General features: G+C 41.2%; 2 long non-coding RNA genes across 2 annotated transcripts; both read left to right on the forward strand.

Annotated features, from left to right (window-relative positions):
- The first annotated feature begins 422 nt into the window (after window positions 1-422).
- LOC140694670 (uncharacterized) lies at window positions 423-2,585 on the forward strand. Its single transcript, XR_012070255.1, has 3 exons — window positions 423-571; window positions 1,012-1,237; window positions 2,412-2,585. It is a non-coding gene; the product is annotated as an uncharacterized lncRNA (long non-coding RNA).
- A 2,222-nt stretch (window positions 2,586-4,807) lies between these two features.
- LOC140694669 (uncharacterized) lies at window positions 4,808-5,210 on the forward strand. The gene is made up of 2 exons (XR_012070254.1): window positions 4,808-4,963; window positions 5,074-5,210. It is a non-coding gene; the product is annotated as an uncharacterized lncRNA (long non-coding RNA).
- Window positions 5,211-16,160: the final 10,950 nt, after the last annotated feature.

Genomic DNA, 16,160 nt, shown 5'->3' on the forward strand with positions numbered 1-16,160 from the left:
CCAGCATGATGTAGCAAAACCAGCAAGGATTTTCAATGACAAAAGCAAAAATCATATATTTTTGGGAAAGAAAGCAAATGAAACACTGAAGAACAATAAACAAAAAGAGCAGATGGAATGGAAAATTTTATTGAAGAAAGCAATGATTGATTCAATTAAAACAGGTAATGTCCCTGGTATAATTGAACCATGAATCCAAATTTTTGGGAAAGTGGATTGTGAAATTACTGTCTCATTTAATATTGGAATTCCTAGTTGGACCAATTTGATATGCATCACTGGTGTGAGGTTAGATATTTAGACAAATAACAACATTCCTATTCTTTAAGTTAACAGGAAACATATCACAGGACTCCAGACTTAGGGAGAGAATGCAAACAACAACAATCATACTCCATCAAGTAAGGACACGTGTCCCTGCGTCACCAATGAGAATTTGCACAAAGAAAACACAGTTCTCCAATTGTGACAAATATGAGACTGTGATCCATGAATTACAAGAACAAGCAACTGTTTAAATGCCATGGGCAAATTTTTTTTTATCATCTTGAAAACATCACTGATGTTCTAGGTAAGAAAAAGAATTGTTTTACTAACAAATCCAACTGACACAGGGGTTTTTCCAAGTGACAAGGTGATTCCAAAAAGTGCAGTAAAATGAGTAAATATGATCTGTGCAGTGACGGAGATGGTCTTAGACTGACCAGCATCACGATTCCCGGTTTTACACTTGCTATCTGCTCGTCACCTCTGACACAAGAACTCAACAAATGATTTTTTCCTTTAGAAAAAAAGATAAATAAAATCTAACTACAAGATGTGGTATGTAAAGCGGTGATGAAGTTGTCTAACCTTATAATGCAGCCAGTGTTATGTAGCACTTATTCGGGCACTAGAATTTTTAATTCATTATTTCTTTTATACCCTCGTTCTATCCTAAAGGAGTCACTTAAAGTTTTCTACTTTATTCAACATATCTTGTGAGGGTTGTGATATACTCTGGTATGGCAGTTTTCAGAGATTTAAAATCGCCTCTGTGGTTGTGGTCTGGAAAGAGAAGGTTCCCTCACAGCTGCGACGGAGAAGGAATCCCCGGAGTCCGCCTCCGGGCAGCTTCCGAACCGCATCTGCTTGCACTTGGCACGGGACACCATCAGCAAGTGTAACTCTGACAAGGAGATTTCCCCGGGGCCTGGGAGGTGCTCTAACATTGTGAAGACACTTGTTTCCCAGTTAGGTAAGTCTTGGAAAAATAGTTTATTAGAAGTGACTCCCTTTGTATGTGCCTTTTGTCCTGAGAGGTTACTAATTAGCATAGGATATAAAATACCCCATAATATAAGAATTTAGGTACCACATCTTTCCATCTACCTGTCTATTTGTTTATCATATTTATAGTTAGGTTACATTTTCTATGACGTTCACTTCTGGGCACCAGAAAAGAAAGGTTACAAAATATTTATTATAAATAGGGGGGACTGGGTCTAAGGGTTAAAAACCACTACTGCTAACAATAAAAACCATATAATAATTTTAATCTCAGTTGCATCAGACCTTCCAGAATTACTCCCTCAATTTCACTGTTAAAACAGTAATGGAATCTCTGTTCTTCCAAGACTCGGGCCTGATCGCCACCCATCCAGACATCTGTCTGTGGGTCCCTACTTGTCCTCGATGCCCCCAAACACACCTTACGGGGTGAACTTTCTTCAGTGCCCCTACTGTAGGGGAAACCTGGAAGTCCCAGGCACTGTCCAGGAGTCACATCAACCTGCAAAAATCAAAGTCATGTGACTGAAACGGGACAACCCAGGTTGTGTGATAGGGCTGAAAGCTCACCAAAAACAGGTTTGGGGGCCAAACCCAAGCCCACCGGCTCCTCACATGAAGAAGGACAGGGAGGCCCAATTAGCCACGAGACTGGGGGGCTTCATTACTCCATGAATAAAGGATTTGTGCCAGTCCCACCTTTAGACAGGGAACCCGAAAACCCAGACTTGGAAGCACCCCGTCCCTTCCCCTCTGAACAAATATTCTCTCAAGACACATAGTGAGTGATGGGAGCCCTGGTGAGCTCTGGAATAAGATGCAATATGAAAGACTGCTGGTACCATATGATGCGGAGCTCAGGCAGCCCCCAGGGCCACCAGCCCTTCTGGTACAACTGATGCCCAATCTTCCATCCACAACAGTTTCTTCAGGACACTTACACACACATAACCATCACACAAAAATGATTGCTTAGACATATTTTAAGAGAAATAACATTATGAGAATGCGAAATTCATGACAAGTCAGAGTCAAGACCCCAGAGTATTTACTGAATGAGATTTCACATGTGCTCCGCAGAGAACTTTAAACCCTTAGGACACAGTCATGGAAAAATAGGCATTTTCTTTCTTTCCTCCAAGTTGGCTTTGCTGGAGAACTCCATAGACACAGGAAGACTCTGGATCCCACCTCTACTACTTACACAAAGGGCTCAACACGTGGAGAGGGATCAGCGCTGGTGCGACCGGCTCCAATGTGACCACTCCCGTGCCCAGCTCCCCAAGGAGCAGAGCTCCCACCAAAGGAGCAGAGACCCCCAGGAGCAGAGCTCCCCCTACGGACACTGCAGTGCCTTCAAGAATCAGGAGTCTGATGAGTGAGCCTGGGGCGGGCAAGACAGGAAGCAAGCACCGCTCCCTCAAGCTCTGCAGGTGATCTCTGTGTCATCTTGAATAAATACAGTCAGCATTAAAGATGTTTGACAAGAGGGTAAAAGGTAAGGCCTCCCCAAATCTCCACTCATTCCTTTAGTGGGAGTCCTGTTAGAACACATGGTGACAGACGCTGGCATTACATGGGCACGTTGCCCGCAGGGCTGCAGGGGAGGCCACGGTGCTGCCTCTGCCCCACCTCCTTCCCTCATCCCCCAGAACTCACAGGGGCCACTGACACGTTTCTCTGACTTTCTCTCCTTGGTATTGCTGCTCTTCTAGCTTTTAAGAGCTCATAAACACCTCACCAGAAAATCTTTAACAATGAATCCAAATCAAATGAAATCAACCACAGATACACACTGCCTTCATCATTACTTTTCATTTTAGGACGAAATTCTTGAAGACGACTCCCTGACCTGAAGGGATGGATGGAGGAGAAAAGAAAAGAAGACAAGTATTTTGGCACAAAAAAAATGAGAGGTAACCAGATGGTGGCTAGTTTTCATCGCACCTCTCTGCCCGCCCCAATTTCACATGCCCCTCCCAACTCAATTCATCAGAACTCGACTGAAGGAGATGGCTGTGCAAATTTATTGGAAGCCAAAGAAATTGCTCCAGAAGCAGTCTCCCGATCCCAGCGAGAACACTGAAAACTGACCAGTGCCAGGATCTGAGTACTAAAACACACAGACCCAAACTCCACCCCCCTCCCTGGTGGGTGTACTTACAATGGGGGTGTCGCCACGCAATTTGTCATCATCCAACATATAAAAATGAAAGGGACACCAGTTTTCAACATCACAGTCCCTCTGAAACAACTGGTAGTCAATTAGCGTTTATCGGCAGCAAAAGTCGATTTTCTCCCCTGCACGTGGAGGTCAACACACAGAAGAGACTGATGATCCCCACTGCGAGTGTAGCTGTGTCTAAGCAAACTGGCTCCATCAGCCTCCTGATGAGCAGGGAAGTGTGTGAGCCGCGGGGCTCTGCAGACTAATGGCCAGGCAAGGAGGGTGCTTCCTTGCTTTGGGGAGAAAAACGCGGAAGCAACACTCGCTGGAAATAAATTCTAATTAAAATTTCAACTGCGGTTCCTGCAGCGTAACCCCCGCCAATAGATGAGGCTCCCTCTGTGCTGTCCAGTCATGTGAGGCAGGCTCATTATTATAACTGTGTGTTTGGTTTAGCAAGTGAATCATGTCTGTTTTCTGGAAATTACTTGAGGGTGGAAAACCTTCCAAACATGTTCATTTATTTGCTGTGGAATCTGTTTAATCTTCGTAAGAGCATTTACAATGACAACCTTCTTAAATACAATGACAACCTTCTTAAATAAGCATCTTTGCCCGAGAGATCTTTCCAGGCACATGCGCCGAAACCTAGGACAACCCAGAAGCAAAATCAAAACCGTTTCAGCTGCACAACACCGCAGAATGTGTCCAGTTTGAGAATCAAGGATTTTTTTCTCCACACCCTTTTACTCTTCTGCCCAAATTAATCAGCCTCTGCTGCTCTTGTATACTGAGTATTGTATGACTCATCTTCTCTGCCTGTGAAATGGAAATGGGAGATACTTCTACCCAATAAAATGTCATAGAACTAACCAACAAAATTATATATATTAAAAAAAAAGCCAGGGCTTTATGCTGTCCAGGGTTATGAATCATTTATTTAATGTGTCAATTGCTACAAGAATAAACTTTTCTAAATGTAAAACCTCCTCAGAAATCTTCAACTACTATTCAAGAAAAAATATCTCAGAAAATTTCTGAGAAGTATTTAAAGGAAAATCATTTTAACTGAATCATATTCTATGCACACTGAATACATTCTCTTTAGAGAACTCCTAGTTTTTTTTAAATGACCTATAAAAATACACCCAGTATTAATCAGTAAATCTTCATTCCTTATTTTTAAAATTCTTAAGACATGCTATTTTTCTTAAATCAAATGTGTAGGTATTCGCAAGCCAATGGACAACGGAATTACCTAAGAAGACATTATAAAGCAGCAAGAGCAACTAGCACTTTGTCAAACATCCTGCCTGAGAGCCACTCGGATCATCTCATTTTGACCTGACCGCTTGGAGGAGAGCTCCATCAGCCCATTTAACACATGAAGAAACTGAGGCTCTGGGTGGTCATGTTTCCTGTACTTGATGGAGCCGGGATCTAAACCCGGATCTTTGTCTATAGAGCCTGTGCCTTTACCAGATCACACTTATATTTCTCATACTTCAAATGCACTCAGTCCCCGAGGTAACACACCTTCCTTGCGTTTCTGAGAGTTTTAGGAAGTACTGAATTACGAGGACTAAGCAGACATTTTGTGTGGGCTAATTTTTTATTTTCTGATTTTCCTGAATCAGTTCAGGCTGAATTCATACTACTTACGAGGAGAAGTCCTGAGGCAGAGGAGAGAGGGGAAGATAAGCCAGTCATAAACAATTTCAAGAGATCCAATTCATCAAGGAAGCAAAGTATTAAATAAACCACTTCAGCAACACGCTTGTCAGTAAGCCTTGGTTTCTCTGTCTCAGCCTGAAGGAGGGTAAGCCCTCCAGCCCATCTGCCTTCCTGCCACCTACCGTGGATGATCTTGGCTCCCTCACCTGTGACACGTGTGTTCTCCAGGGAATCTTTGTAGAGATTAAACAATAAAACTATATGCAAAGGGGATAATTATTTGCTAGACAGCAGGCACAAAACAAAAAATAAAATTATTTTATTTCATGAAAATGGGAGGTAGGTCTCCCAATTAAACATTCCTGATAGAATCCCAACAAGGACTTTAATTTACCTGCCAGAAATTGTAAAATAACCTTTCTTTTTTAAAGGTTGTATCCATTCTCCCTACTTTTTACCAATCCTGGCTGTTATCCTGAAAATCTATTCCCAGAACTTGGCATCCATCTCCCATATTTAAATCCTTAAAGTTTGAAATTATGATGAAGCTTGGGCACATAAAGATTCACACCATAATTCACAGAATAAACAAAGACCACAGGAACAGGGCCACCTCCAGACCCCATGTACTCAGGACAGGCTCCAAACTTCATAAAATCTGATGCATGCTGTTTGAACAGAAAGAAAATTGAATGCTATCAAGGAGGCTGACACAGAGCACTGGCCAGCTCAAGAGACGACTCCTTCACCCCTCGTCTGACTTAAGTCATCTAACAGTTGTCAGTTGATCTCTAACTAAAAGTAAAACAGGGGTAGGGTTGGAAAGTAACATTTTTCCTACAATATATACATATTGTCAACTAAAAATTGGCACTTGTCATCTGCCTCTGATTTGATTAAATCATGAGCCACTGCAGCTGCTGACCTTCAACGCCCTCTGAAAGTAGTTAAGGGTGGAGATCAGGAATGGGGTGCTCTGTGCTCTGGGAAAATGGGCAGAAAAGCCTTCAGATAGTTAGACATTTTCAGGAAATTTTAAGAGCCCAAATTCTTTCATCTCCTCCTATCTAGAAAAGCACTAAAATCATTAACAGAGACACCTGCTCCTCGACTAGCAGCAGCCTCTGCCTTAACGTATACTTGACTGCACGTCCCCCTTCACTGAAATCTCATATACTGCTGAGCTCCCCCTCATCTTCAGAGCACTTCCTCCGAGCTCTCTGAGATGCTGACACCTGGGCTCTGGTTCTCATTTTGCCCCAGATAAAACAACCCACAACACTCATGTTGTGTGGTTTATTGACAGTATCACAAAAATGAAGCTTACATACTTGAACTCATAGTAAACATTCATAAAATATTTCTTGACTTAAATTACTTTTTAAAAGTAAATAATTATTTCATTTCTTAAATATAGCATTTTTAAATATAAATTAACAGATATTTGTGAATCTTAGGAAAATATATTCTGGAAAAATTTTTAGCTAATTAATAAAAAAGCTACTGTGTGGAGTTATAGAAATTCAGAAGTGGAAAAGAATATTATTGTAACTCAAGTTCTTGTTTTAATTGCAGAGATCCTGAGGCCTCAGAAGACATATAAATTTGCCTGATTTTATACACTGTCCTTTAACAGAAAGCCTAGAACTAAGATCCTGGTCTTTGAGAAACCAAGACTTGCTCAGCTGGTGCAGGGTGAACTTTATGAAAATGGGTCATGAGAAAGAACCAGAATGTGGGGTCCTGGGTGAGGCAGCGGAGGAAAGGAGGGGCTCACCTGGTCGTGGGTGAGAAATAGGCTCCTGCAGTGCTGGTGTGATGGGCATCCCTCAAGTGCCTGAAAACTACTATTTAGCACACCTGCCACTGAAACGCACACGAGCTGTTTAACTAGAAGGCTGACCAGGAGGCTTTCTCAGTGACACAACAAGCTATTTTCACGTTAACTCTACAACTACAAGAAGAGAAAGAATAGAAAGCTGATATTAATTATTAATAATTTACACCAAGAACCAAGGAATTTCCAGGAGAAATATAAAGACTTGTTGGAAGTTTCATTATGTGAACTTACTGCCAATTCAGTTGTCTTAAAAATTGTTCTATAAAATATATTGTCCTTTGCTGCTCCAAATCACATTTGAAAGAAATAATGTTTCTTAAGGGTGTTTCTGGAATTTTCTTCTATTTTCTAACACCAAATCTCAGAGCTTTAAAGAATTGCAGGGTTGGAATTTGGTCCACTCTTCTCTAGGCAATTTATTGTTCCTTCAAAGAACAAGGGGGGAATCACATAGAAAAGCATTTGAGCATCAGGCTGCTTACATTTCCTCCAGAAGTCTTGGAAAATAATGTGGAAATGAACAGCAGGACAGAATCCTGGTTGGAGGGTCACTGGCTAGAAGGTGAGAACAAATGTGTTCTCCAACATGCTCTGGTAGCCACTAGTTTAAATGAACCGAGCATACACGCACCTCTACGTGAAAATCTCAACCGTTACCAATCGCTCAGTGCAGCCCGAAGCAATGAACGGAGTGCAGAGGTCCCCGGCGGCTCATCGTGGTGTCTTACACCACGTGCAGGATGAGAGGTGCCTCCCCGCCCCCTCCCTCCCCTCCCCTCGAGGGAGATGGCTGGTCCACAGCTGAGCTTACCTCATAGCAAGCTGTCTCTCAGCCCTCTGTCTAAAGCAAGATAAAAGCAGGAAAGCTACCTGGGACTATACAGAACCATCCCAAAAGGGAACTGAAGCACCTTTCTTCCCTCCTCTCTGCTGCCTGGAATGTGGACCTGATGGTTGACCCTCAGGCAGTCACTTTGGGCCATCAGGTTGATGGGCTGAAGATAACAGGCATCTTGTTCTCTGACCCAGGGGCCATCATGCAAACCAGCCCTGGGCTACCGATTGCTTGACTTCTTTATGTAAGAAGGAAATACAATTTTAGCATGTTTTAGCCACTGCTGTTATCTGGGGAACTAAGTGTTGTACATTGCCATGGTAAGACCTAATAATAAAGTTAAATATTCACCAAAAACTATTTACCAAATAGTTAATAAATGATAAAGAGATCTTGATTTTTGTTTTAATGCTATGAAATGTAAATCGTTTCAGCATATGCCAATAAAACAAGACACTGTGGAGATAAAGCAAAGCAGAATTTGTAGAACAGAGACCAAAAGCATCCTCCTCTCCAAGGCACAGAAGGACAGCCATGACTCTACGTGACAAGGCTGGAGTCACATGGGCTCCCTGTTTTCCTTGTCTTGGGTTGTGTTCTGTTTCCGACCTTGGGAAAAATGGATAAGACTGCTGGTCAAATCATTTCAGGAACAGCTTCCATCGTGTAGAACCCATGTCTCTTCCTTTCCTCTGCCTCCTGGAATGTTCTGACACAATTAATCAGTCCAGCCTTCTAAATTGAGCAAATGGATCTCAATCAATCTGCTTTTAGACACAGTTAAGAAATAGACATTATAAAGCATAACTAGGAAATCTTATCTTCCAGAGGTCATTGCACAGATGAAATAGGAGAATATCTGTGAATCACTCTGTAAACACTAAGTACAATACAAACAATAGTAGTACTGATTCTATGTCACATTCATCAAAAAAGGAAAACAGAACAGTTTTCTACCAGAAGGAGAAGGTGCTTTGCAATTTTCTGTCACTTTAATTCTTCAAAAGTTTCTATAAAATTGATGTCTTTAGAAAAATCAATGCACATTAGGGACTAATTTTAATTCCTTCATCTCCCCCGGTTTAACACATATCAAGAATGTTACCATTTCTAGACATTTTACTTAGGAAAGCCTTTGATATACATGAGGCACAGAACACGGCAAATTGTCAGTATCACTCAGGATAGGAAACCCATGTTTGATACCCGAACTTGAAGACATGAAGAAGATGCCTGACATGTCCCACTGACCTTTCAAGCTATTCTTTTTCAGACACTTGTTTCTTCTTGATCCAGAACAGACATGCATTTGTTGATGTGAGACTCTTTAAGTGAAAAGGTCAACCCATCATTACCACTTTAGAGACTGAAATCTTACCCTCCTCATCCATGTGGACATAGTATCCTTACTGATTCCTAACATGAAAAATGACCATCGATGACATCTCAGGATGCTCCAATGCAGAGGTTCTCTGCTGCAGTGAGGAGGAAAGAGCCGTGTGCTTCAAGATGCACTTACTGTCTGTAGCTCACTTGGTAAGACAATGCAACTTGTCTAAGCTAAAACTTAAAAATGGACAATAGAGACAATGTCCATGGCAAAGGGCATTTGGAGGCTAATTCCTTAGCCCCACTTAATCGCTTCTCAAGAGCCATGGGCAATATCTTAAGAAAGGCAGCAACGTGGTACCCAAGTCATCAAAACCTGCACCTCCTACTAGTTGACAGTAAAGCAAGTGTCATCTGGCTCAACAGATCTCCCTGTGTCTCTACAGTGTATGGCTAAATTTTCTTTATTTTCTCGGTCGGGGGACACTCCATTTTTGAAAGTCCCCCTCCGTGCAGTCAAAGTTCTTATTTCCCAATCACAATGCAGGCTTGAAGGGGGGATAACAGAGCTGACAAAACATTGATCACTATTTATTCCTTGATAAATTTTTGGCACATGGACTAAAAATCTTTGGGTCAGTTGGACATCAAGATTGTATCTAATTTACACAATTGTCAACTGTCATTTTACTACCAGCTCCTGAAACAGTCACGTGGTCACTAGGTATTTTTTCCTTCCCTTGACCCATGGATTTGATGATTTCTAACCAGACACAATAGATTTTTGAAAAGAAATCTGTTTCACCTTTTGCTTTTAAACTAAATTTGTGTACCTGACCCTGACTTCACTCTAACATTCACAAAAAGCTATCCAAGAACACCCCCTTTTGACATCATCCGTAGATGTCTTGAATACACTGCTGAGCTGATTCTTCCAGATCATTAAAATATATATGTCCATTATGCTGTGGTCCTCTTCAATTTGTGGTGTTTTCAGTAATCATTACCTCTTTTAATAATTTATTACACATTTAGCATTTCTTTATCCAATACAGTTACATTAGTATATAAGATTTCAAAAGAACTGGTTTCTCAAAATGATGATATTTAACATCTATGGCCTTTTCTTAATCAAGTAATTCTATAAGGCAGTCATGGACAGCAGTGAAAGTTGTGTGTGGTGATTGCTGCTTCAGAGTCTCCGGTCCTGCCCCATGATCTTGCATGTGTTTACGCATCCTTGTGAATGTCAACACATCAGTCTATTAGGAGCTGAAATTAAACTACCTGGATGCTAATTTTTCTTTTTAAAAACAATAAACTCAATTTCCCCTACAAATTCTTTATTGTTTCTCATACTGAGGCTCACCACTTTTCCTAATATATATGTTTGGTGGGGAGGGGGGCACAGCCCTGAAAGCCTGCAGACAGCACCAACTATATAAGGTTAACCAGAGGTGGCCGTGGATGTTGTGTGACTTCAGCCACCGAGCACGAGCACCTACTGTCCCTCCAACTGTTCTGCCTCCATTGCTGACATCCCTGAAGGTCACTGCCTCTTGTAAAATTCTACAACATTACAGTTCATATATTTTTAAAGGTATCAATTTGTGAAAGTCGTCTGTTGTTTGTGTAAAATGGGGGGGGTACTTGCCATTGCTCGTTTCAGGCTAAACTAAGTCCAGAAGGACACACACACTCAGTTCTATGTGCCCCCAAAGAAAAGTTCGAAAGGCTTCGGGACAGTGGTGACACTCAAACCTTTGGAATTTTGAGCTCTATGAAAGTATCACTTATTAAGAAATTAAGCATTATAATTCTAGACCAAGAGAAACAGAATCCCCCACAAGTTACTTACCAGAATTTTTTTAAAGAAACTATCTTCCCTAAAATCCAATGATAAATCAAATATCCATGGAAAGAATATAGAACAGTAATACCAAGCAACAATTTCTACACTAATGCTGATTAGCCATCAGCCCAAACCAAAGGACATAGAAATAAGACACTTGGAGATAAAGAGATGGAAGAGAGGTATTAAAAAACAAGAATATAAAAGAAGTAATGGCCCTATGGAAACCTGCCCACTTTTTTGAAATAATTACTTGGTTAAAGGAACTCACTCGTGAGGATTGGAAATGCACCAAGAGGAAATCTAGCAGGGAAAAGAAGCAGAAGCAGGTCTCAGTTTTCTCCGAGGCTGACCCTAAATGAAAAAAATTTCCTTGGCTTCCACAATACACAACCTGCATTGATGTCTAAGCAGAAGAGTGAGGAGGAGAGAAAACCGAATGTGTGTGGAAGCCATCCTTCACCAACACTGCTGGAAACACAGAACTATGGTGTTGGGGCACTGCCCGACCGATATATATAACAGCAGGAATAAGCTCTAACTAGGTTTCTGAGCGATAAATGCTTTTAGCTTTAAATCTACTCAAGTAAACATACAGAGAAATCATGGTAAGTGCTTGAGGTGTAGCCTTGCTGTTTAGGTGAGATAAAGGAATGCTTCTATACTTGTTCCATTTTGGAAACACATGTGAGTGGAAGCCAACCTTCACCTATGTTTCTGAGAACCCAGAGTTTCTCACCTCGGGGAATTACGGTACTTACATACATAAGTGAAGGCACAAGCTCCAGGTGGCTTTTCCTTTCCAAAGAGCTTTTACTTGAAACCAGCTTTTAGAATCATGCAGAGAAATCAGAGTTAGTGTTTCTATGTCACTCCACCTTTTATGCTGTATGAAAGAACTCCACACCACATGCCCAATTTTCAGATATGTATGAGTTTGGAAGCCGTCCTTCAACTAGCTAATTGGGAACCCACAGTTTCTGGGGTTGGGAAACTACGCTACATACATATCTATGGGGATGCACTAGTACCAAAACGGTTGTTCACTGCAAACCACGTTTACTTGCAACCGGCTCTGAAAAACATACTGAGAAATCAAAGTGTTCCAGTGTCACTTAACCTTCAATGCTGGATGAAAGAACACCTCTCCACATGATAACTTCTGACATTTGAATGTGTGTTGGAGCTGTCCTTCACCTAAATTGTTGGAAACCCAGAGTTTCTGGTCTAGGGGATCTACGCTACTTACATATGTAACAGGAGGCAGTCGCTCCAACGCGGTTTTCCTAAGCAAACCGCTTTAACTTTGAAACCGGCATTAGTAAACATGCTGAGAAATCAGAGAATGTGTTTCTACATGTCACTCTGCCTTTTATGCTGGATGAAAGAACGCCACTCCACATGCTCTATTTTCAGATCTGTATAAGTGTGGAGGCCGTCCTTCACCAAGCTTGTTGGGAACCCAGAATTTCTGGACTAGGGAAACAACGCTGCTTTCATATATATGCGGACAAACTAGCACCAACTCACATTTCCACTGCAAAATGTTTTTACTTGAAACGGATTTCAGAAACATGCTAAGAAATCAGAGTGAGTGTTTCAGTATGTCACTTAACCTTCAATGGTGGAAGAAGGAAAGCCTCCCAACATGCTCACTTCTGGCATCTAAACGTGAGTTGGAGCCATTCTTCACATAACTTCTTCGAAAACAAGGGTTTCTGGTCTAGGGGAACTTCACTGCTTACATATCTAAGCAGAGGCTCTCGCTCGAAAGCGGTTTTCCACAGCAAATCGCTCTTCCTTAGAAACTGGCATTAGGAAACCTGCTGAGAATTCAGAGTGACTATTTCTGTATGTCACTTAACCTTCAATGTTGGATGAAAGAATGCCTCTCCACAAGATCACTTCTGACATTTGAATTTGTGTTGGAGACGTCCTTCTCCTAACATGTTGGAAAACCAGAGTTTCTGGAATACGGGAACTGCCCAATTTACATATCAAAGCGCAGGAACTCGATTCAAAGCAGTTTACCAAAGCAAAGTGATTTTTCTTTGAAACCAGCATTTCACAGTAAACATAAAAGGCAGAGTGAGATGTACAAACACGTTCTCTGATTTCTCAATATGTTTCTTAAACCAGGTTTCAAGTAAAAGTGGTTTGCAATGAAAAACTGAGTTCGTGCTAGTACGTCCCCATATATATGAAAGCAGCAAAGTTTTCCTTGGACTGAAAATCTGAGTTTCCAACAAGCTAGGTGAAAGGCGGCTTCCACACTTCTACATTCCTGAAAATTGAGCATGTGGAGAGGCGTCCTTTCATCCAGAACAAAAGGCAGAGGGACTTCCAGACACACATTCTCTGATTTCTGAGCATGTTTCTTACGCCGGTTTCAATGTAAAAGCGGTTTGATCTGGAAAAAGAAGTTGGAACGAGTGCCCCCCCTTACATATGTAAGTAGCTTAGTTCCCCTATACAAGAAAATCTGGGGTTCCAACAAGTAAGGTGAAGGACGGCTCCAAGAGAAATTCAGATGTCAAAAGTGAGCTTGTGGAGAGGCTTCTTTCATCCAGCCTTGAAGGTTAAGTTACATACAGAAACAAGTACTCTGATTTCTCAGCATGTTTCTCAAAGCCGATTTCAAGTAAAAGCAGTTTGCAGTGAAAAATCGAGTTCGTGCTAGTACATACACATATATTGGAAAGTGCAGTTTACCTTGGACTGAAACAATGGGTTTCCAAAAAGCTAGGTGAAGAACGGCTTTCACACTCATACAGATCTGATAAATGAGCATGTTGAGAGGCGTTCCTTCATGCAGCATAAAAGGCAGAGATATTCTAGACACAAATTCTCTGATTTCTAAGCATGTTTCCTAACGCCTTTTTCAATGTTAAACCAGTTTGCTGTGGAAAACCACTTTAGAGCGAGTGCCTCCCCTTACATATGTAAGAAGCGTAGTGCCCCTATACAAGAAACTTTGGTTTTCCAACTAGTTAGGTGAAGGACAGCTCCAACACAAATGCAGATGTGAGAAGTGAGCTTGTGAAGAGACGTTCTTTTATCCAGCATTAAAAGTTACGTGACATACATAAACATTTACTCCGATTTCTCAGCATGCTTCTCAAGGCCGGTTTCAACTAAAAGCCGTTTGCAGTGTAAAACCGAGGTCATGCTTGTTCGTCCCTATATATATGAAAGTAGCTTAGTTTACCTTAACTGAAACTCAGGGTTTCCAACAACCTAGGTGAAGTATGGCTTCGAAAATCATACAGCTCTGAAAATTGAGCATGTGGAGATACGTTCTTTCATGCAGCATAAAATGCAGAGGTATTCTTCACACACACCCTCTGACTTCTCAGCAGGTTTCCTACCACCGTTTTCAATGTAAAACCGATTTGCTGTGGAAAACCAAGTTGGAGCAAGTGCCTCCCGTTAGATATGTAAGCAGCTTAATTCCTCTATACCAGAAACTATGCGTTTCCAACAAGTTATTTGAAGAACAGTTTCAAAACACATTTAGATATCCGACGTGAACTTATGGACTGGCATTCCTTCATCCAACATTGAAGGTTAAGGGACATACAGAAACAGTTACTCTGATTTCTCAGCATGGCTGTCATAGCCGCTTTCAAGTAAAGGCAGTTTGCAGTGTAAAATCGAGTTCGTACTAGTACGTCCCGATATATATGGAAACAGCGTAGTTTATATTGGGCTGAAACTATGGGTTTCCAACAAGCTAGGTGAATTACGGCTTCCACACTCATACAGTTATGAAAATTGAGCATGTTCAGAGGAGTTCCTTCATGCAGCATAAAATGCAGAGGTAATATAGACACACACTCTCTAAAATTTCAACATGTTTCCTAATGCCGTTTTCAATGTAAAAGCGATTTAGTGTGAAAAACACGTTGGAGCAAGTTCCTCCCCTTAGATATGTAACTAGTGCAGTTCCCCTATAACAGAAACTCTGGTTTTCCAACAAGTTAGGTGAAGGAGGTCTCCAAAACAAATTCAGATGTCAGAAGTAAGCCTGTGGAGAGGCGTTTTTTTCATCCAGCATTGAAGGTTAAGTGATATACAGAAACAAATTCTCTGAGTTGTCAGCATGTTTCTCAAAGCCGGTTTCAAATAAAAGTGTTTTGCAGTGTAAAACCAAGTCCGTGCTAGTAACTCCCTATATATATGAAAGAAGCGTAGTTTCCATTGGACTGAAACTCTGGGTTTCCAACAAGGTAGGTAAAGGATGGCTTCAACACTCATTCAGTTCTGAGTATTGAGATTGTGGAGAGACATTCGTTTGTCTAGCATAAAGGTAATGGTTTCCAGTAGAAACAGCTACACTGGATTCTCAGTATGTTTCCTAGTGCTGGTTTGAAGTTCATGCAGTTTTCATTGTAAATCCGAGTTGGAAGTAGTACCTCCACAGTTCTACAAATGTAGTGAATTTACCCACTCATAAAAAACTGTGTTCCCAACAAGCTAGCTGACAGAAGACTTTCACACACACTTAACTCTCAGAATTGTGCAAGTGGAGAGATGTTCGTTCATCTAGCATGAAGGGAATGGGTTGCAGTAGAAACACTTGTTCTGGATTCTCAGTATGTTTTCCTAGGGCCGGTTGGAGATTCATGCACTTCACACTGAAAAACAGAGTTGGAGCTTGAACCTCCCAAAATATATTAATTTCACACAGTTTCGCACAGAAAAGAAACTGTGTGTTCCCCAAAAACTATGTGATTGACACATTTCATACTCATTTAAATGCCAGAATTGAGAATGTGAAGAGACGTTCGATCATCTAGCATTAAGGGAATGGGTTGTAGAAACATGTACTCGGGTTTCTCAGTATGTTTTCAACTGCCGATTTGAAGTTAATGCAGTTTTCACTGTAAAACCGAGTTGGAACTACTACCGCCCCAAATATATATAAATAGTGTTGTTTCCAACTGAAAAGAAACAAAGTGTTCCCAACAAGCTACGTGAATGACGGCTTTCACACACATATATTTCTCAGATCTGAGCATGTGGAGAGAAGTTCGTTCATCTAGTATAAAGTTAGTGGGTTGCAGTAGAAACCCTTACTCTGGTTTTACAGTATGCTTCCTAGCGTCGGTTTGAAATTCATGCAGTATTCCCTTTAATACCGTGTTGGAGCAAGAACGTCCCCATATATATGTATGTACTGTTTTTCCAACTC

Source organism: Vicugna pacos, unplaced genomic scaffold, assembly GCF_048564905.1.
Source record: "Vicugna pacos unplaced genomic scaffold, VicPac4 scaffold_77, whole genome shotgun sequence".
Lineage (NCBI taxonomy): Eukaryota > Metazoa > Chordata > Mammalia > Artiodactyla > Camelidae > Vicugna > Vicugna pacos.